At 41.9% G+C, this 21,635-nt stretch overlaps 1 protein-coding gene across 2 annotated transcripts in view; it reads left to right on the top strand.

The window, feature by feature from the left end:
* The window catches only part of LOC128648365 (dual specificity testis-specific protein kinase 1), a 288,549-nt gene that overhangs the window by 49,821 nt on the left and 217,093 nt on the right, over positions 1 to 21,635 (top strand). Inside the window, exon 1 of one of the 2 annotated variants that reach the window (XM_053700963.1) lies at positions 4,889 to 5,950. The exons of the other annotated variant lie outside the window; for it this stretch is intronic. The gene's annotated coding sequence lies outside the window, so the exon portion shown is untranslated. Of the gene's footprint in view, positions 1 to 4,888; positions 5,951 to 21,635 lie in introns of those variants that run through there. 2 annotated transcript variants of the gene reach the window in all.

The raw sequence follows: 21,635 nt of genomic DNA on the forward strand, positions 1-21,635 counted from the left end.
CCAATCTGTCTGCCAGTATCTTAGAGTACAGTTTTGTATCCACATTAATTAACGATATAGGGCAGAAGTTACTACAAAAGGATGGGTCCTTGCCTGGTTTAGGGATGGCGACTATGGTCGCTTCAAGGTACTCCTTCAGTATTGGCTCTCCAGAGCCAATCTCATTATACACCTGACACAGTAAAGGTTTCAGTTGAGTCTGTGCTTTTTTATAGAGTTGCCCCGGAAACCCGTCTGGGCCCGGGGCTTTGTCATTTTTTAGCTGCTTAATTGCCAGCCCGATTTCTGTCTCAGTAAAAGGTTCTATCAGCGCATCCCTATCTTCATCCGAGAGCACAGGCAAGTTCAGTTTCTCCAAAAAGGAGATCTCCCGGGGCGTCACAGTTTTGGGCGCCTCATAAGATTCAAGATGTTGTAAAGTCTCCTGTAGAAGTCCGCGAAGGCCTTCCCCATATCATCGGGCGCGTATATCTTCCTACCCTCATGGTTAAGATATGGTATCCGGGAGCTGGCCGACCTCTGTTTTAGCTTATTCGCCAACATTGAGCCTGCCTTATTGCTCCTGGAGTACATAACCGTCTTAAACCTAGAGAGAGCTCGTTTGATCTTTTCTAGCTCCAAATTTTTAATTTGTGACTTCAAAGCCAAGATTTCTGCCGACATATCTGCCGTAGGAGCCAATTTGTTTTGTTTCTCCTTTGTTCGCACAGGTCAATTTACCCAATGGAGCGCCCCACTTTTTTTTGATGTTAGCGGATCTTGCAATACAAAAACCTCTGATATAGGCTTTTAAGGCTGCCCATCTAATTTGGTGTGAAGGTTTATTTATGTCTATGAATTCCTCAATCTTTTCCATTAAGTCAGGAACAAAGGATGCATCTTCCCAAAAATTTTTGGGAGCTTCCACAATGGTCTAATCAATTCAGAACCCTCCATTTTTATTGTCATTGTCACGGCGTCGTGATCTGACCACGGACAGCTGCAAATGTTAGAGTTTGTGACTCTATTCATGGACCAGGAATCTACAAAGAGGTAATCTAACCTTGAATACGACCGGTGAGGGGGTGAAAAATACGTATAATCCCTGGAATCTGGGTGACATGCTCTCCACACATCATATAGTGCGGCTTGATAGATTAGGTTCTGGAACTTAGGGGCCGTGGACTGAGAATAGCTATCTAACCGCTTGCCAATGGGGATTTTCTTGTCCATTAATGGGTCCCAAATTAGATTAAAGTCTCCGCCTAACACTAGTGTCCCTTGTTGCAGACCGTCAATAAAGTGTAGCAATGTGCGCAGTAACTTTATCTGACCCTGGTTGGGGGCGTATATGTTCACAAGTGTGTAGAGATGTGAGTTGAGTCTGCATATCACCACCAAGAATCTCCCATCTGGGTCCGTCTCTACATGAATCTGTTGAAAGGCCACCGCCTTACTGACACAGATAGACACGCCTCTGCTTTTCTCATGATAAGTCGAACTAAGTACCACTGGGTACTGCTTAGAATTGAGGAATGGAGTGTTGGTCGAAGCCCAATGCGTCTCCTGCAAAAAGGATACATCGCATCTATGTTTCTTTAAAAAAGATTGTACTAGACTTCTCTTAAAGGGCGAATTAAGCCCCTTTGTATTTAGGGAGACAAATTTGAGACCAGAGTCCATTATTTCCAGGGGAAGGGGAGGGAGTAGGGGAAAAAAAAAAAGGGGAGGGGGGGGGGGATAGAGAGAAATATACAGGGGGGGGCAAGGATATGTGAGGAGGGAGATAGTAATAGTCAGGTGTTAGGTATCAAAGGACTGTCACTAGTATAAGTGGGCCACTGTCATCTAACTCCTGGTTGCAAAAACATGGGTATAAATTATAAATGTTTGGGGTTTGGATTTTCGAGTGAATCTGTGTTCTCTTGCTTACTTTCGGTAAGCTTTGGTTTTACCCTTGGGGGGGGGGGGGTGAAGAAATACGATCAGTAGACCGTATAAACTGAAATCTGAGGAGAGGAGCAAGAAAGAAGGGGGAAAGGTCAAGGCCGAGGCAAGGCCTATAGCGAAGGGGGGGTTAACGTTGTACTTCTAACTTATTCTGTATCCCCTATTAATTTAAGGTAATTGTAATTAAAAGAGGGGACTAAAGTAATTTCTAACTACTTAATAGGTCATTATATATGCATACTAATCTAACCAGACTCTATGTGCGTACCCTAGAGCGCACGCACAAATTGGGCAGTATTAAATGATAAATAACAGATGAGCTGATGAATAATATGAGGGCCTAAGCTAAAAACTATCTCAGCTTTGTCAGGTACTTGCCTATCAGGTGGACAAAGAATGAGCATGGTACCTATAACTAGATTCAAATTAGGGTTTCAAGAGGGTAACATCTCATAACCATAACATCTAACAAAAAACACATATATAATTTTGCCCTAAATCTAAAGTTGAGCTCTCTGCTTCAGTTAAGCTGCCCTACTTACTAAAGTATATAACAAAAAATGAAAATATAAGCAAACCAATTTTCCTGTGTATAGGCCACAGAGCTAGGCAGGACCATATCTGGAAATAAAACAATAGGCATTCAGTACAATTATATTCATCAAATTTATAAGTGCATGTAATTCAGAATTCTAGGTGCCCCTTGTATAAGGCCAATATTTTCTCACTCTGACCACCTATAATAAAAAATGTTTATAAACCTAACAAACTGTCAATAATAACACAGACCAACAAATATTAGGTCATTATATATGCATACTAATCTAACTAGACTTTATGCGCGTATTCCAGAGCGCACGCACAAATTGGGCAGTATTAAATGATAAATAACAGGTGTGTTGATGAGTAATATGAGGGCCTAAGCTTTAAACTATCTCAGCTTTGTCAGGTACTTGCACATCAGGTAGACAAAGAATCAGCATGATACCTATAACTAGATTCAAATTAGGGTTTCAAGAGGGTAACATCTCATAACCATAACTTCTAACAAAAAACATATATGTAATTTTACCCTAAATCTAAAGTTGAGCTCTCTGCTTCAGTTAAGCTGCCCTGCTTACTAAAGTATATAACAAAAAATGAAAATATAAGCAAAACAATTTTCCTGTGTATAGGCCACATAGCTAGGCAGGACCAGATCTGGAAATAAAACAATAGGCATTCAGTACAATTAAGGTGCCCCTTGTATAAGGCCAATATTTTCTCACTATGACCACCTGTAATAAAAAATAATGGTTATAAACATAACAAACAATCAATAATAAAACAGACCAACAAATACTCAATATGCAACAGCTTGGCATTATGGTAATCAGAACAGAATGTCCTACTTGTAGTGTCTATGGTATCTCCACAGTCTCCTGAGCAAGGTTAGATGTCTCTAGTCTATTGAGACTGTGGGAGAGTTAAGCACAACCTCGATGCGAGGTACTTGAAGGCAAGGATTCTGCCAGGTTGTATGCGAGTCAGAGACCTATATAGTCAGTCAATATAGTAACATCCAAAAGACATCTCGTTCTCCCTCACTATGTTGAAACTATGGTTAGATTATAGCTAGGGGATGTGCCAGAGAGTCCCCCTTGGAAAACACGGCAATAAGAAACATACATTAATGAAAAATATACTTATCAATCTTCATCATCCGAGGGATCTGCTGCCTGGGCTGGTAACATCCGCTGTGTGACCGAGTTCTGTCTTTTAGAAGGGACATTCCTCTGGGCAAGTGGCCTCCATTCAAACGCCGTCGGCCTCAAAATGGAAGATGATGAGGTGTTCTGTTCCGCTTCTTCTTCAGAAGCAGGGGTGGTAGTCTCCTTGCCTTGTTTGGAGGTGGTAGCCCATCCTTTAAGAAGAAGTTGTCCTTTGTCAGGAGTGTCAGCCATGTAGAATCAACCATCCTTTTGTATCAGCAGCTTAGTAGGGTATCCCCACCTGTACTTTATTCCCATCTGTCTTAAGGATCTGGTAACATCACGGAAGGTGCCTCTCTTTTGCACCGTGTATTGGGACAAATCAGGAAATATTTGTATAGACTCAAATTTCTTAGGCAGAGTGGGACGTTGAAACATGGCTCTAAGGATCTGTTCTTTATAAGTAAAATAGTGAAATCTGGCAATAACATCCCTAGGTTTATCCGTTGAAACATTTCTTCCTCTAGGGAGTCTATGCACTCTATCTACCAAGGTCTCATTAGGGAATCCTGGAGGGTGTAATAGTTCACAGAGCTCGTTAAGATACTTGCCCAGTTCAGTTGGGGCTACTTCTTCGGGAACACTTCTGAATCTCAAATTGTTCCTGCGGGAGCGATCTTCCATGTCAGCCATCTTAGCCTCCACAGAGTCCAACATGTCAACTAGCACTTGTGAGTGATTGGCTAAGTTCCCCTGCTCTACTGTTAAGTCCTCCTGTTTCTTTTCCAGAACATCAATACGTTCGCTAATGGCACCAATATCTCTTCTGAGATCTACAGTGGATCCCCGAATAGCCTTAGTAAGAGTTTCCTTTAGGGAGTTCATCCTCTGAGTGAGGGTGGTAACGATATCCGAAGCCATAGAATTAGAGAGGATGTTTTCCAACCCTGGAGCTTCTGTCATGTCAGGGCTACTCTCCAGCTGTTGTTGCGAGGTGTGGAGTTCAGCTACAGATTTTCCCACAGTGGGTTTGACTTTAAAATGATCTGCCACCGATTTTTTTATACTCAGTAGTTTTCCTCCTAGAGCCTTGTGGCATGATAGAGGCAAGGGGAATTCCACTGGAGGACAGCGATGTTGATAAGTGTAGCTGAGCAGAGACCCCTCAGTAGGATGTCTAGGCCCAATTTCTTATTTTTCAGTCATGCAGTCTGATCGCCTTATGCCTCGGCCCCAAGGACCCCGCTCCTTAGTGCATGTTATGTGCCATGCGAACTAGTATGAAGATATTTGCAAACTGGATCTTCTCAGTAATTTAGTTCCCCTCCTGGGGATATGCCTCCTATTGGCCAAGTCGGTGAAGGGGTAGGGGGTATGACCCACAGGCACCAGACGCCTGCGGGAAAGGGAGGAGGGGACCAACTGAGAACCTGAAGCAGGACCAAGCCTTTATTATAGTAGGGGTCTCCCCCTCTCTCCTCCTCCACCACCTTTTTTTTTCTCTTTTTCTTTTCCTTCTTCCCTTTTTTTTTTTCCTTTTTTTTTTTTTTTTCCCTTCTCTATCTTTTTTCCCCTTTTCCTATTCCTTACTTTTCTTTTGTGAGAGAATATTTCACCAAAAGGTTCAGTAGATTCACAGAGGAAATGTCTTTTAACAAAAGTTAGTGTCTTCTGTACAGTGACAAGCCAAGTCCAATGCCACTTCTTTAGTATAGAACACAGGTAATCCCAATCTTCAATTAAAAGTGTATATTGGCAGAAAGCTCTTTTTAATGGAGGGGTATTTTAGCTGAGTCTAAGCAAGGTATTAAGCTTACATGCAAACTGGTATTTAGACTTGGAGAGAATAAAGGTGATGTAGACTTCAGCTCCACTGTTGCCAGGTTATATAAAGGGGTCTAAACTTGGCTAGCGTGTGTCCCAAATGAGCATTCAGATGTTTAGAAAGTGGTAGTTGAGCCCAGCAGTGTCTAATGGTGTGGTATTGTATGTAAGTCTGTGTTCCCAGCTTGTCTCTCTGTTATTGCAATTAGCCTCACATCAGACGTATAAGTTTTAAATAAATGTGGCATAGGAAACATCGATATTCTCTCTTACCTCCTCATCAATCTCCCCTTACAGAGCTGAACATCAGTTAAAATGCACTTTTTTCGCTGGGAAGTATCGGGTGCTGTGGTGACGATGCGGTCAGTGAGGCCGCAAGATGGCGGGTATTCGCGCCAAAATGTTTCTTGCTCAGTGTCGCTCCCAGGGCTTATCTATGGCCGCAAAGTACTCCAGATCGCAACCAGCCGCAGTCGGAGCTATCACAGCTGGCTCAATCAAGTCAGGTAGGGGTGCCGGGACTTTATCCGAGCAGGTCACAGTTGCCGATAGCGCAGCCCGTCCTCACACAGCCCTCTGGAAGTTTTGGTCTGCTGCGCCGGAGCGGAGCCCCGACCCTCCGGGCAGCAGAGATATGTGGCTGAGAGAGCAGTCTGTTTGTAGCCCAGTTTGTGTCAGCGGGAGGGAGTACAAAGTTAGTCTATAATATTACCGCCAATGTCCCAGTCTCACTCCGATGTCCGATCCAGGTCAGTAAGAAGTGCTCCGTTTTTCTTCTTTAAGGCATCAAACAAGGTTTCTGACCTCTGCAACTGTCCCAGCTCTCAACTAAGCAAGTTGTTTAAGGTGGCATAAAACAACTTTTGCCGGGTTGGAATACTTAGTTTTACCTTAAAATTTTAAAAGTAAGGGAGAGCTCTTGTAATATGCGTCTCACTTGTTAGACGGTTAGCTCCGCCCCCCCCCGGCCACTTTCATTTTTACTGCTTGCCTCCTCACACTCAGGTCCTTGTGCAGATCTATTCACTCCAAACAATCTTCTATTCAGTGAGCTTTTTACATAGAAAGAGGTTATGTGTACATGAAACTGCAGGGGGAAATGTCATTAAAGGGGCAGTAAAGTCAAAAATAAAACCTTCCTGATACCGATAAAACATTCAGTTTTAAACAATTTTCCAATGTACTTCTATTATCTCATTTGCTTTGTTCTCTTGTTATCCTTTGTTTAAAACCATACCTATGTGGGCTCAGGAGCAGCAAGGCACTACTGGGAGCAGGATGATGATTGCTGTACATATACTCCTCTTGTCATTGGCTCACCTAGTGTGTTCAGCTGGCTCCCAGTAGTGCCTTGCTGTTCCTTTAACAAAGGATGAAACTAAGCCAGAGGTCTTATTTAGTAGGCGCTAGGTGTACTCCACTATCACTACCTTTAACAAAGGATACCAAAAGAAAAAAACACATTTGATAATAGAAGTAAACTAGAGCATTTTTAAAATGTTGTACTGTATGTGAATCCTAAACGAAATCTTTATTTCTCTTGTAAGGTGTATCCAGTCCACGGGTTCATCCTTTACTTGTGGGATATTCTCCTTCCTAATAGGAAGTGGCAAAGAGAGCACACAGCAGAGCTGTCCATATAGCTCCCCCTCTAGCTCCACCCCCCAGTCATTCTCTTTGCCGGCTCTAAGCAATAGGGTCCCTCTCGGAATGGTAAAGTGAATGTGGTGTTAGATTTGTAGTTTTTGTTCTACAACCAAAAGTTTGTTATTTTAAATGGTACAAAACTGTGTGTACTATTTACTCTCCAGCAGAAAAGAGATGAAGATTTCTGCAGAGAGGAAGATGATTTTAGCATGTTGTAACTAAAATCCACTGCTGTTCTCACACAGGAATGAGGAGTACAAGAAAACTTCAGTTGGGGTAACGGTTTGCAGGTTAGGCTTCAATAAGGTATGTTCAGTCATTTATTTCTAGACAAGACTGTGATAATGCTAGAAAGGACTGATAAGATCCCCATGAGGGAAGGGTAATCTTTATTCAGAGACTAAGTATGGAATTACAAGCTTACATAACAGGGCTAATTTATGCTGGTTGACACTATTTTATGGCAAGTTGACACTTTTTTATGGCAAACGGTTTTTTACTTATAAATATCGTTTTTTGAGACACTTTGAAGGTCCCTTTGGGTTTCTTTCAGGGGTTGTTACCCACATGGCTAATATTATAACTCTTAGGAATGTTTCTTTAGGCCTCACAGCACTGGAGTAAGGTGGGAGGGGTCTAATTTTGCGCCTCAGATGCGCAGTTAGATTGATTAGATCTTCAGGCTGTGTTCACATGGAGGCTCCTGCTACAGTTTGAGGACCCATAAGAAGCTTTTTCCCCATAAATTTGACTCCTAAGGGAAGGTAGGGCCACAGCAGAGCTGTGGCAAGGTGCTAAATTTGTTTTAACTGGTCTGTTAGCTTACTATTGATCCGGTTTGGGCATTAAGGGGTTAATCGTTTTTTTTGCTAGTTGTGCAATCTTACCAATGCTTTAGGTACATACTGTGAAAATTTCAGAAAGTTTGGTGCATTTTTCACTGTTTTGGAAAATTGTGTGCCTTTTTTATTTCTTAAAGGCACAGTAAAGTTTTTTTGCAAAGTGTGTTTTTGCTTGATTAATGTGATTTCTAAGCCTGTTTGTCTTACTACTAGTCTGTTAAACATGTCTGACACCAAGGAAAATCCTTGTTCAATGTGTTTAGAAGCCATGGTGGAACCCCCTCTCAAAATGTGTCCCACTTGTAATGATATGTCTATACACTTTAAAGACCATATTGTTGCACTTAAAAATGTGGCCCAAGATGATTCTCAGACAGAAGATAATGAGGTTAGCCCGTTGACCTCTCCCCAAGTGTCACAACCAGTTACGCCCGCTCAAGCGACGCCTAGCACCTCTAGCGCGTCTAACTCTTTTACCTTACAAGATTTGGCGACAGTTATGGATAATACCCTCTCAGTATTTTTATCTAAGCTGCCCATGTTACCTGCAAAGCGTGATAGCTCTGTTTTAAGAACAGATTATGAGCATTCTGACGCTTTAGTAGCCGTATCCGATATACACTCACAACGCTCTGAAATGGGGGCGAGGGATGTGCTGTCTGCGGTAGAAATTTCCGATTCGGGAAAGGTTGCTCCTCAGACAGACTCAGATACGTTGGCTTTTAAATTTAAACTAGAACACCTCCGCTTATTACTCAGGGAGGTATTAGTTACTCTGGATGACTGTGACCCTTTGTTGGTTCCAGAGAAATTGTGTAAAATGGACAAGTACCTAGAAGTTCCTGTTTACACTGATGTGTTCCCGGTCCCTAAGAGGATTGCGGATATAGTTACTAGGGAGTGGGATAGATCAGGTATTCCGTTTGTTCCCCCTCCTGTTTTTAAGTAAATGTTCCCCATATCTGACACCACGCGGGACTAGTGGCAGTCGGTCCCTAAGGTGGAGGGGGCTGTTTCTTCACTTGCTAAACGCACAACCATACCAATTGAGGACAGTTGTGCTTTTAAAGACCCTATGGATAAAAAATTAGAGGGTTTACTTAAGAAAATTTTTGTTCATCAAGGTTTTCTTCTCCAACCTATAGCGTGCATTGTTCCTGTAACTACTGCAGCTGCTTTCTGGTTCGAGGCGCTGGAAGATGCGCTCCAGACGGAGACCTCATATGACATTATGGACAGAATTAAGGCTCTTAAGCTGGCTAATTCTTTTATCACAGATGCCGCTTTCCAACTAGCTAAGTTAGCGGCAAAGAATTCAAGTTTCGCCATTCTGGCGCGCAGGGCTCTATGGCTCAAGTCCTGGTCGGCCAATGTGTCGTCAAAATCCAAACTACTGAACATCCCTTTCAAAGGAAAGACCCTTTTCGGGCCTGAATTGAAAGAGATTATCTCAGAAATCACTGGGGGAAAAGGCCATGCTCTCCCTCAGGACAAGTCCTTTAAGACAAAGAACAAACAAAATAATTTTCATTCCTTTCGAAATTTCAGGAGCGGTCTCGCTTCATCCTCCCCTGCTGCAAAGCAAGAGGGTAACACTTCACAACCCATGGCAGCCTGGAAACCTTACCAGGGCTGGAACAAGGGTAAACAGGCCAAGAAGCCTGCAGCTGCCTCCAAGACAGCATGAAGGGGTAGCCCCCGATCCGGGACCGGATCTAGTGGGGGGGCAGACTCTCTCTCTTCGCTCAGGCCTGGGCAAGAGACGTACACGATCCTTGGGCCTTAGAGATTGTATCCCAGGGATATCTTCTAGAATTCAAGGAATCCCCTCCAAGGGGAAGGTTCCACATTTCTCGTCTGTCTATAGACCAGGCAAAGAAAGAGGCGTTCTTACGCTGCGTAGAAGACCTACATACAATGGGAGTGATCCACCCAGTTCCTATTGTGGAACAAGGGCTGGGTTTTTACTCAAACCTGTTTGTGGTTCCAAAAAAAGAAGGAACTTTCAGACCAATCCTGGATCTCAAAATTCTAAACAAGTTCCTCAGAGTCCCATCATTCAAGATGGAGACCATTCGGACAATCTTACCAATGATCCAGGAGGGTCAATATATGACTACCGTGGATCTAAAGGATGCGTATCTGCACATTCCTATCCACAAAGATCATCACCAGTTTCTCAGGTTCGCCTTTCTGGACAAGCATTCCTTTCGGGTTGGCCACTGCTCCCAGAATTTTCACAAAGGGTCTAGGGTCCCTTCTGGCGGTTCTAAGACCGCGTGGCATAGCAGTGGCGCCTTACCTAGACGACATCTTAATTCAGGCGTCGACTTTCCAAAGAGCCAAGTCTCACACGGAAATTGTATTGGCCTTTCTGAGGTCTCATGGGTGGAAGGTGAACATCAAAAAGAGTTCGTTCTCTCTCCCCCCTCACAATAGTTCCATTCCTAGGAACCCTAATAGGTAGAAATGAGAATATTTCTGACGGAGGTCAGAAAGTTAAAACTCTTAGTTACTTGCCGAGCTCTTCATTCCATTCCTCGGCCGTCTGTAGCTCAGTGCATGGAGACAATCGGACTAATGGTAGCGGCAATGGACATAGTCCCTTTTGCACAGATACACCTCAGACCACTGCAATTATGCATGCTCAAACAGTGGAATGGGGATTATGCAGATTTGTCTCCTCAAATACAGTTGGACCAGGAGACCAGAGATTCTCTTCTCTGGTGGTTGTCTCAGGATCACCTGTCTCAGGGAATGTGTTTCCGCAGACCAGAGTGGATCATCGTAACGACCGACGCCAGTCTGTTGGGTTGGGGTGCTGTCTGGGACTCCCTGAAAGCTCAGGGCTTATGGTCTCGGGAAGAAACTCTCCTCCCGATAAACATTCTGGAACTGAGGGCGATATTCAACGCTCTTCAGGCATGGCCTCAGCTAGCTGCAGCCAAATTCATCAGATTTCAGTCGGACAACATCACGACTGTAGCTTACATCAAACATCAAGGGGGAACAAGGAGTCCCCTAGCAATGATGGAAGTAACCAAAATAATCAGGTGGGCGGAGGATCACTCTTGCCACCTCTCAGCAATTCACATCCCAGGAGTAGACAGCTGGGAAGCAGATTTTCTAAGTCGTCAGACTTTTCATCCGGGGGAGTGGGAACTCCACCCGGAGGTATTTGCCCAGCTGACTCAGCTATGGGGCACTCCAAAATTGGATCTGGTGGTGTCCTGTCAGAACGCCAAACTTCCTCTTTACGGGTCCAGGTCCCGGGATCCCCAGGCGGTGTTGATAGATGCTCTAGCAGCGCCTTGGTCCTTCAATCTGGCCTATGTGTTTCCACCGTTTCCTCTCCCTCCTCGTCTGGTTGCCAGAATCAAGCAGGAGAGGGCGTCAGTGATTCTAATAGCACCTGCGTGGCCATGCAGGACTTGGTATGCAAACCTAGTGGACATGTAATCCGTTCCACCATGGACTCTGCCAATGAGGCAGGACCTTCTAATTCAAGGTCCTTTCAAACATCCAAATCTAATTTCTCTGTGTCTGACTGCTTGGAGATTGAACGCTTAATTCTATCAAAGCGTGGTTTCTTTGAGTCGATTATCGATACCCTGATTCAGGCTAGAAAGCCTGTCACCAGGAAAATCTACCATAAGATTTGGCGAAAATATCTTTGTTGGTGCGAATCCAAGGGTTACTCATGGAGTAAGATTAGGATTCCCAGGATATTGTCCTTTCTCCAAGAAGGATTGGAGAAAGGATTATCAGCTAGTTCCTTAAAAGGACAGATATCTGCTTTGTCTATTCTTTTACACAAACGTCTGGCAGAGGTACCAGACGTTCAAGCGTTTAGTCAGGCTTTAGTCAGAATCAAGCCTGTTTATAGACCTGTGGCTCCGCCATGGAGTCTGAATTTAGTTCTTTCAGTTCTGCAAGGGGTTCCGTTTGAACCTTTACATTCCATAGATATTAAGCTTTTATCTTGGAAAGTTTTGTTTTTGGTAGCTATCTCTTCTGCTCGAAGAGTTTCAGAGTTATCTGTGTTCCACGCTGATAAGGTAGTTTTGCGTACCAAACCCGGTTTTCTTCCTAAGGTTGTGTCTAATAAGAATATTAACCAGGAAATTGTTGTTCCTTCTCTGTGTCCTAATCCTTCGTCGAAGAAGGAACGTCTGTTACACAATCTTGATGTGTTTCGTGCTTTAAAGTTATATTTACAAGCAACTAAGGATTTCAGACAAACTTCTTCTTTGTTTGTTATCTATTCTGGTAAGAGGAGAGGTCAGAAGGCGACCGCTACCTCTCTTTCCTTTTGGCTGAAAAGCATCATCCGTTTTGGCCTATGAGACTGCTGGCCAGCAGCCTCCTGAAACAATTACTGCTCATTCTACCAGAGCAGTGGCTTCCACATGGGCTTTTAAAAATGAGGCTTCTGTTGAACAGATTTGTAAGGCAGCGACTTGGTCTTCGCTGCATACTTTTTCCAAATTTTACAAATTCGATTCTTTTGCTTCTTCGGAGGCTATTTTTGGGAGAAAGGTTTTACAAGCAGTGGTGCCTTCCGTTTAAGGTACCTGTCTTGTTCCCTCCCTTCATCCGTGTCCTAAAGCTTTGGTATTGGTATCCCACAAGGAAAGGATGAACCCGTGGACTGGATACACCTTACAAGAGAAAACAGAGTTTATGCTTACCTGATAAATTACTTTCTCTTGTGGTGTATCCAGTCCACAGCCCGCCCTGGCTATTAAGTCAGGTAGATTTTTTTGTTTAAACTACAGTCACCACTGCACCCTATGGTTTCTCCTTTTTCTTCCTAGCTATCGGTCGAATGACTGGGGGGTGGAGCTAGAGGGGGAGCTATATGGACAGCTCTGCTGTGTGCTCTCTTTGCCACTTCCTGTTAGGAAGGAGAATATCCCACAAGTAAAGGATGAACCTGTGGACTGGATACACCACAACAGAAAGTAATTTATCAGGTAAGCATAAATTCTGTTTTTAGAACATTTTTGCTGTGAAGAAGAGGCAGACACTTTCTGAGAACTACAAAACCAAGAATATGTGATAATCTCTTCTAGATGAAAAAATGTCAAAAATTTACAGAAACCTCTGGGAGGGCAATGTACATGAACCAAATAAACCTTACAGCCATACATCTAAAGCCTTGTGCTACTAGTAACTAATCCTTATTTCAGGATATATAACCTGTAGGAGGGCAATTTAAATGAGCCAAATAAACCTTACAGCCTAAAGCCTTGTGCTACTAGTAACTAATTCTTATTTCAGGTTATACAACCTGTGGGAGGGCGATGTAAATGAACCAAATAAACCTTACAGCCATACATCTAAAGCCTTGTGCTACTAGTAACTAATCCTTATTTCAGGATATATAACCTGTGGGAGGGCGATGTAAATGAACCAAATAAACCTTACAGCCTAAAGCCTTGTGCTACTAGTAACTAATCCTTATTTCAGGATATATAACCTGTGGGAGGGCAATGTAAATGAACCAAATAAACCTTACAGCCATACATCTAAAGCCTTGTGATACTAGTAACTACCTGTGGGAGGGCAATGTAAATGAAACAAATAAACCTTACAGCCATACATCTAAAGCCTTGTGCTACTAGTAACTAATCCTTATTTCAGGATATATAACCTGTGGGAGGGCAATGTAAATGAACCAAATAAACCTTACAGCCATACATCTAAAGCCTTGTGCTACTAGTAACTAATCCTTATTTCAGGATATATAACCTGTGGGAGGGCAATGTAAATGAAACAAATAAACCTTACAGCCATACATCTAAAGCCTTGTGCTACTAGTAACTAATCCTTATTTCAGGATATATAACCTGTGGGAGGGCAATGTAAATGAAACAAATAAACCTTACAGCCATACATCTAAAGCCTTGTGCTACTAGTAACTAATCCTTATTTCAGGATATATAACCTGTGGGAGGGCAATGTAAATGAACCAAATAAACCTTACAGCCATACATCTAAAGCCTTGTGCTACTAGTAACTAATCCTTATTTCAGGATATATAACCTGTGGGAGGGCAATGTAAATGAGCCAAATAAATCTTACAACCATAAACCTAAAGCCTTGTGCTACTAGTAACTAATCCTTATTTCAGGATATATAACCTGTGGGAGGGCAGTGTAAATGAACCAAATAAATCTTACAGCCATACATCTAAAGCCTTGTGCTACTAGTAACTAATGCTTATTTCAGGATATTTAACCTGTGGGAGGGAAATGTAAATGAGCCAAATAAACCTTACAGCCATACATCTAATGCCTTGTGCTATTAGTAACTAATCTTTATTTCAGGATATATAACCCGTGGGAGGGCGATGTAAATGAACCAAATAAACCTTACAACCATAAACCTAAAGCCTTGTGCTACTAGTAACTAATGCTTATTTCAGGATATATAACCTGTGGGAGGGCAATGTAACTGAGCCAAATAAACCTTACAGCCTAAAGCCTTGTGCTACTAGTAACTAATCCTTATTTCAGGATATATAACCTGTGGGAGGGCAATGTAAATGAACTAAATAAACCTTACAGCCATACATCTAAAGCCTTGTGCTACTAGTAACTAATCCTTATTTCAGGATATATAACCTGTGGGAGGGCAACGTAAATGAACCAAATAAACCTTACAGCCTAAAGCCTTGTGCTACTAGTAACTAATCCTTATTTCAGGATATATAAACTGTGGGAGGGCGATGTAAATGAACCAAATAAACCTTACGGCCATACATCTAAGCCTTGTGCTACTAGTAACTAATCCTTATTTCAGGATATATAACCTGTGGGAGGGCAATGTAAATGAACCAAATAAACCTTACAGCCATACATCTAAAGCCTTCTGCTACTAGTAACTAATCCTTAATTCAGGATATATAACCTGTGGGAGGGCAATGTAAATGAGCCAAATAAACCTTACAGCCATACATCTAAAGCCTTGTGCTACTAGTAACTAATCCTTTTTTCAGGATATATAACCTGTGGGAGGGCAATGTAAATGAGCCAAATAAACCTTACAGCCATACATCTAAAGCCTTGTGCTACTAGTAACTAATCCTTATTTCAGGATATATAACCTGTGGGAGGGCAATGTCAATGAGCCAAATAAACCTTACAGCCTAAAGCCTTGTGCTACACAATTAGTAACTAATCCTTATTTCAGGATATATAACCTGTGGGAGGGCGATGTAAATGAACCAAATAAACCTTAAAGCCATACATCTACTAGTAACTAATCCTTATTTCAGGATATATAACCTGTGGGAGTGCGATGTAAATGAACCAAATAAACCTTTCAGCCATACATCTAAAGTCTTGTGCTACTAGTAACTAATCCTTATTTCAGGATATATAACCTGTGGGAGGGCAATGTAAATGAGCCAAATAAATCTTACAGCCATACATATAAAGACTTGTGCTACTAGTAACTAATCCTTATTTCAGGAAATATAACCTGTGGGAGGGCAATGTAAATGAACCAAATAAACCTTACAGCCTAAAGCCTTGTGCTACACAATTAGTAACTAATCCTTATTTCAGGATATATAAACTGTGGGAGGGCGATGTAAATGAACCAAATAAACCTTACAGCCATACATCTACTAGTAACTAATCCTTATTTCAGGATATATAACCTGTGGGAGTGCGATGGAAATGAACCAAATAAACCTTACAGCCATACATCTAAAGCCTTGTGCTACTAGTAACTAATCCTTATTTCAGGATATATAACCTGTGGGAGGGCAATGTAAATGAACCAAATAAACCTTACATGCATATATCTAAAGCCTTGTGCTACTAGTAACTAATCTTTATTTCAGGATATATAACCTGTGGGAGGGCAATGTAAATGTACCAAATAAATCTTACAGCCATACATCTAAAGCCTTGTGCTACTAGTAACTAATCCTTATTTCAGGATATATAACCTGTGGGAGTGCGATGGAAATGAACCAAATAAATCTTACAGCCATACATCTAATGCCTTGTGCTACTAGTAACTAATCTTTATTTCAAGATATATAACCTGTGGGAGGGCGATGTAAATTTACCAAATAAACCTTACAGCCTAAAGTCTTGTGCTACTAGTAACTAATCTTTATTTCAGGATATATAACCTGTGGGAGGGCAATGCAAATGAACCAAATAAATCTTACAACCATACATCTAAAGCCTTGTGCTACTAGTAACTTATCCTTATTTCAGGATATATAACCTGTGGGAGGGTAATGTAAATGAACCAAATAAACCTTACAGCCATACATCTAAAGCCTTGTGCTACTAGTAACTAATCCTTATTTCAGGATATAGAACCTGTGGGAGGGCAATGTAAATGAGCCAAATAAACCTTACAGCCATACATCTAAAGCTTTGTGCTACTAATAACTAATCCTTATTTCAGGATATATAACCTGTGGGAGGGCGATGTAAATTTACCAAATAAACCTTACAGCCATACATCTAAAGCCTTTTGCTACTACAAGGTTTTCCAAAGAAGTAGCACATGCTGTAAAGACAAAAAAGATAGCTTATAAAAATTACAGACACACACAAGCGGATGATGATATGAAAATATGGAGACTCCAACAAAAAAAGACTAAGCAGTTAATTAGGAAGGTTAAAGCTCATGCAGAAGAGAAGATAGCACAGTCAGTAAAACATGGGGACAAAACATTCTTTAGATATATCAGTGAAAGAAGAAAAAATAAGGTAGGAATAGTAAAATTGAAATCAGTTGATGGTAGAATAATAGAAGGAGATAAGCAGATTGCAGACTGTCTCAATGATTACTTCTGTTCTGTTTTCACTAAAGATTGTGAAGATACAATGTCTACATTAAGGGATGCTACGCAAAATAGAAACAAGCTTAACAGTAGTCTTTTTACAGAGGATGAGGTTTTGTTAGCATTATCAAAAATAAATGTTACAAAGGCAGTGGGTCCTGATAATATTCATCCAAGGGTTTTAAAAGAACTTCGATCAGTGCTAACTGTCCCATTAACTGATCTGTTTAATCAGTCACTATTAACAGGAGCTGTCCCAGATGATTGGAGAATAGCAAATGTAATACCTCTTCATAAAAAGGGCAGTAGAGAAGAATCTGGCAACTACAGGCCAGTTAGTTTAACTTCAGTAGTAGGGAAATTAATGGAAAGCCTCTTAAAAGAAAGAATTATGACTTACATAAAGACAAACAATTTAGAGGACCAAAATCAGCATGGCTTTACTTCAGGGAGATCATGTCAGACTAATCTAATTGACTTCTTTGATTATGTAACAAAAGTATTAGACAAGGGAGGAGCAGTTGATGTAGCGTATCTAGATTTCAGCAAAGCATTTGACACCGTCCCACACAATAAACTTATTCACAAACTATATCTCCTTGGTCTAGATTCAAAAATTGTGAACTGGGTGGAATGCTGGCTTAAGGACAGAAAACAAAGTGTCTTAGTAAATGGAGTTCATTCAGCAGAGGGGGCTGTTACTAGTGGTGTTCCTCAGGGGTCAGTTCTGGGGCCTGTTTTGTTTAACATATTTATCTGCGATATCAGCAAAGGGCTACAGGGGAAAGTAGGTCTCTTTGCAGATGATACAAAAATTTGCAACAGAGTGGATGTTCCAGGGGGGGGTAGACAAAATGAGAAGTGATATACAACAATTGGAGGATTGGACAAACGACTGGGATCTAAAGTTTAACACAGCAAAGTGTAAAATAATGCATTTAGGGAAGAAAAATCCAAATGTTAATTACAGACTCAATGACACTTTACTGACTGTTACAGAAGAGGAACAGGACTTGGGAATTATTATTTCAGATGATTTAAAACTTGGTAAACAATGTAGTAATGCAGCGAGTAAGGCTAGCAGAATGCTTGGATGTATTGGTAGAGGTATTTGCAGCAGAAATAGTAAGGTTCTTATGCCACTTTATAGATCATTAGTTAGGCCTCATCTTGAGTATTGTGTGCAGTTCTGGAGGCCATATCTTCAGAAGGATATTAACAAACCTGAATCTGTGCAAAGGAGGGCTACCAAAATGGTACATGGTCTAAAAAATAAAACTTACCAGTATAGGCTCAATGACCTAAATATTTATAGCTTAGAGGAGAGAAGGGAAAGAGGTGATATGATAGCAACTTTCAAGTACATTAAAGGGTTTAGTAAAACTGAGGCTGTGGGTATTTTCTCCAACATTGGTGTGTCCACGGCGTCATCCTTACTTGTGGGATATTCTCTTCCCCAACAGGAAATGGCAAAGAGTCCCAGCAAAGCTGGTCACATGATCCCTCCTAGGCTCCGCCCACCCCAGTCATTCTCTTTGCCGTTGCACAGGCAACATCTCCACGAAGATGGTTAAGAGTTTTTTGGTGTTTAAATGTAGTTTTTATTCTTCTATCAAGTGTTTGTTATTTTAAAATAGTGCTGGTATGTACTATTTACTCTGAAACAGAAAAGGATGAAGATTTCTGTTTGTAAGAGGAAGATGATTTTAGCAGACAGTAACTAAAATCGATTGCTGTTCCACACAGGACTGTTGAGATGAAGTAACTTCAGTTGGGGGAAACAGTTAGCAGACTTTTCTGCTTAAGGTATGACTAGCCATATTTCTAACAAGACCATGTAATGCTGGAAGGCTGTCATTTCCCCTCATGGGGACCGGTAAGCCATTTTCTTAGTCAAATATAAAAGAATAAAGGGCTTAAAAAAGGGCTTAAAAACTGGTAGACATTTTTATGGGCTAAAATGATTGCTTTATTGGGGCATATTATGCAGATTCTAGCTTATAATTGGCATTATAATCTTGGGGAACGTTTAAAAGACGGCAGGCACTGTGTTGGACACCTTTTTTAGTCTGGGGGCCTTTCTAGATATAGACTGAGCCTCATTTTCGCGCCATTACTGCGCAGTTGTTTTTGGAGAGCAAGGCATGCAGATGCATGTGTGAGGATCTAAGAATCACTAAAAAAGCTTCTGGAAGGCGTCATTTGGTATCGTATTCCCCTCTGGGCTTGGTTGGGTCTCAGCAAAGCATATAGCTGGGACTGTATAGGGGTTAAATTTGAAAACGGCTCCGGTTCCGTTAATTTAAGGGTTAAAGCTCTGAAATTTGGTGTGCAATACTTTTAATGCTTTAAAAGATCTAGTGGGGGGCAGACTTTCTCTCTTTGCTCAGGCTTGGGCAAGAGATGTTCAGGATCCTTGGGCGCTAGAAATAGTTTCTCAAGGTTATCTCCTGGAATTCAAGGAACTACCCCCAAGGGGAAGGTTCCACAGGTCTCAATTATCTTCAAACCAAATAAAGAGACAGGCATTCTTACATTGTGTAGAAGACCTGTTAAAGATGGGAGTGATACATCCAGTTCCAATAAGAGAACAAGGAATGGGATTTTATTCCAATCTGTTCATAGTTCCCAAAAAAGAGGGAACATTCAGACCAATTTTGGATCTAAAGATCCTAAACAAATTTCTCAGGGTACCATCGTTCAAAATGGAAACTATTCGAACGATCCTACCTACTATCCAGGAAAATCAATTTATGACTACCGTGGATTTAAAGGATGCGTACCTACATATTCCTATCCACAAGGAACATCATCAGTTCCTAAGGTTCGCTTTTCTGGACAAGCATTACCAGTTTGTGGCACTTCCATTCGGATAAGCCACTGCTCCAAGGATTTTCACAAAGGTACTAGGGTCCCTTCTAGCGGTTCTAAGACCAAGGGGCATTGCAGTAGTACCTTACTTGGACGACATCCTGATTCAAGCGTCGTCCCTGTCAAAAGCAAAGGCTCATACGGACATCGTCCTAGCCTTTCTCAGATCTCACGGATGGAAGGTGAACAAAGAAAAAGTTCTCTGTCCCCGTCGACAAGAGTTTCCTTCTTGGGAACAATAATAGATTCCTTAGAAATGAGGATTTTTCTGACAGAGGTCAGAAAATCAAAACTTCTAAGCTCTTGTCAAGTACTTCATTCTGTTCCTCGTCCTTCCATAGCGCAGTGCATGAAAGTAATAGGATTGATGGTTGCAACAATGGACATAGTTCCTTTTGCACGAATTCATCTAAGACCATTACAACTGTGCATGCTCAGACAGTGGAATGGGGATTATACAGACTTGTCTCCGACGATTCAAGTAGATCAAAAGACCAGCGATTCACTCCGTTGGTGGCTGACCCTGCACAATCTGTCACAGGGAATGAGCTTCCGCAGACCAGAGTGGGTCATTGTCACGACCGACGCCAGCCTAGTGGGCTGGGTCGCGGTCTGGGAATCCCTGAAAGCTCAGGGTCTATGGTCTCGGGAAGAGTCTCTTCTCCCGATAAACATTCTGGAACTGAGAGCGATATTCAATGCTCTCAGAGCTTGGCCTCAACTAGCAAAGGCCAAATTCATAAGGTTTCAGTCAGACAACATGACGACCATTGCATATATCAGTCATCAGGGGGGAACAAGGAGTTCCCTGGCGATGAAAGAAGTGACCAAGATAATTCAATGGGCGGAGGATCACTCCTGCCACTTGTCTGCGATCCACATCCCAGGAGTGGAAATTGGGAAGCGGATTTTCTGAGTCGTCAGACATTCCATCCGGGGGAGTGGGAACTCCATCCGGAAATCTTTGCCCAAATAACTCAATTATGGGGCATTCCAGACATGGATCTGATGGTGTCTCGTCAGAACTTCAAGGTTCCTTGCTACGGGTCCAGATCCAGGGATCCCAAGGCGACTCTAGTAGATGCACTAGTAGCACCTTGGACCTTCAACCTCGCTTATGTATTCCCACCGTTTCCTCTCATTCCCAGGCTGGTAGCCAGGATCAATCAGGAGAGGGCCTCGGTGATCTTGATAGCTCCTGCGTGGCCACGCAGGACTTGGTATGCAGACCTGGTGAATATGTCATCGGCTCCACCATGGAAGCTACCTTTGAGACAGGACCTTCTTGTTCAGGGTCCATTCGAACATCCGAATCTGGTTTCCCTCCAACTGACGGCTTGGAGATTGAACGCTTGATTTTATTAAAGCGTGGGTTTTCAGATTCTGTAATAGATACTCTGATTCAGGCTAGAAAGCCTGTAACTAGAAAAATTTACCATAAAATATGGAAAAAATATATCTGTTGGTGTGAATCTAAAGGATTCCCATGGAACAAGATAAAAATTCCTAAGATTCTATCCTTTCTACAAGAAGGTTTGGAGAAACGATTATCTGCAAGTTCTCTAAAGGGACAGATCTCTGCTTTATCTGTTTTACTTCACAAAAGACTGGCAGCCGTGCCAGATGTTCAAGCATTTGTTCAGGCTCTGGTTAGGATCAAGCCTGTTTACAGACCTTTGACTCCTCCCTGGAGTCTAAATCTAGTTCTTTCAGTTCTTCAAGGGGTTCCGTTTGAACCTTTACATTCCATAGATATTAAGTTACTATCTTGGAAAGTTTTGTTTTTAGTTGCAATTTCTTCTGCTAGAAGAGTTTCAGAGTTATCTGCTCTGCAGTGTTCTCCGCCCTATCTGGTGTTCCATGCAGATAAGGTGGTTTTGCGTACTAAGCCTGGTTTTCTTCCGAAAGTTGTTTCCAACAAAAATATTAACCAGGAGATAGTTGTACCTTCTTTGTGTCCGAATCCAGTTTCAAAGAAGGAACGTTTGTTACACAATTTGGACGTAGTCTGTG

The sequence above is a fragment of the Bombina bombina genome, chromosome 2, assembly GCF_027579735.1.
Source record: "Bombina bombina isolate aBomBom1 chromosome 2, aBomBom1.pri, whole genome shotgun sequence".
NCBI classification, from domain to species: Eukaryota; Metazoa; Chordata; class Amphibia; order Anura; family Bombinatoridae; genus Bombina; species Bombina bombina.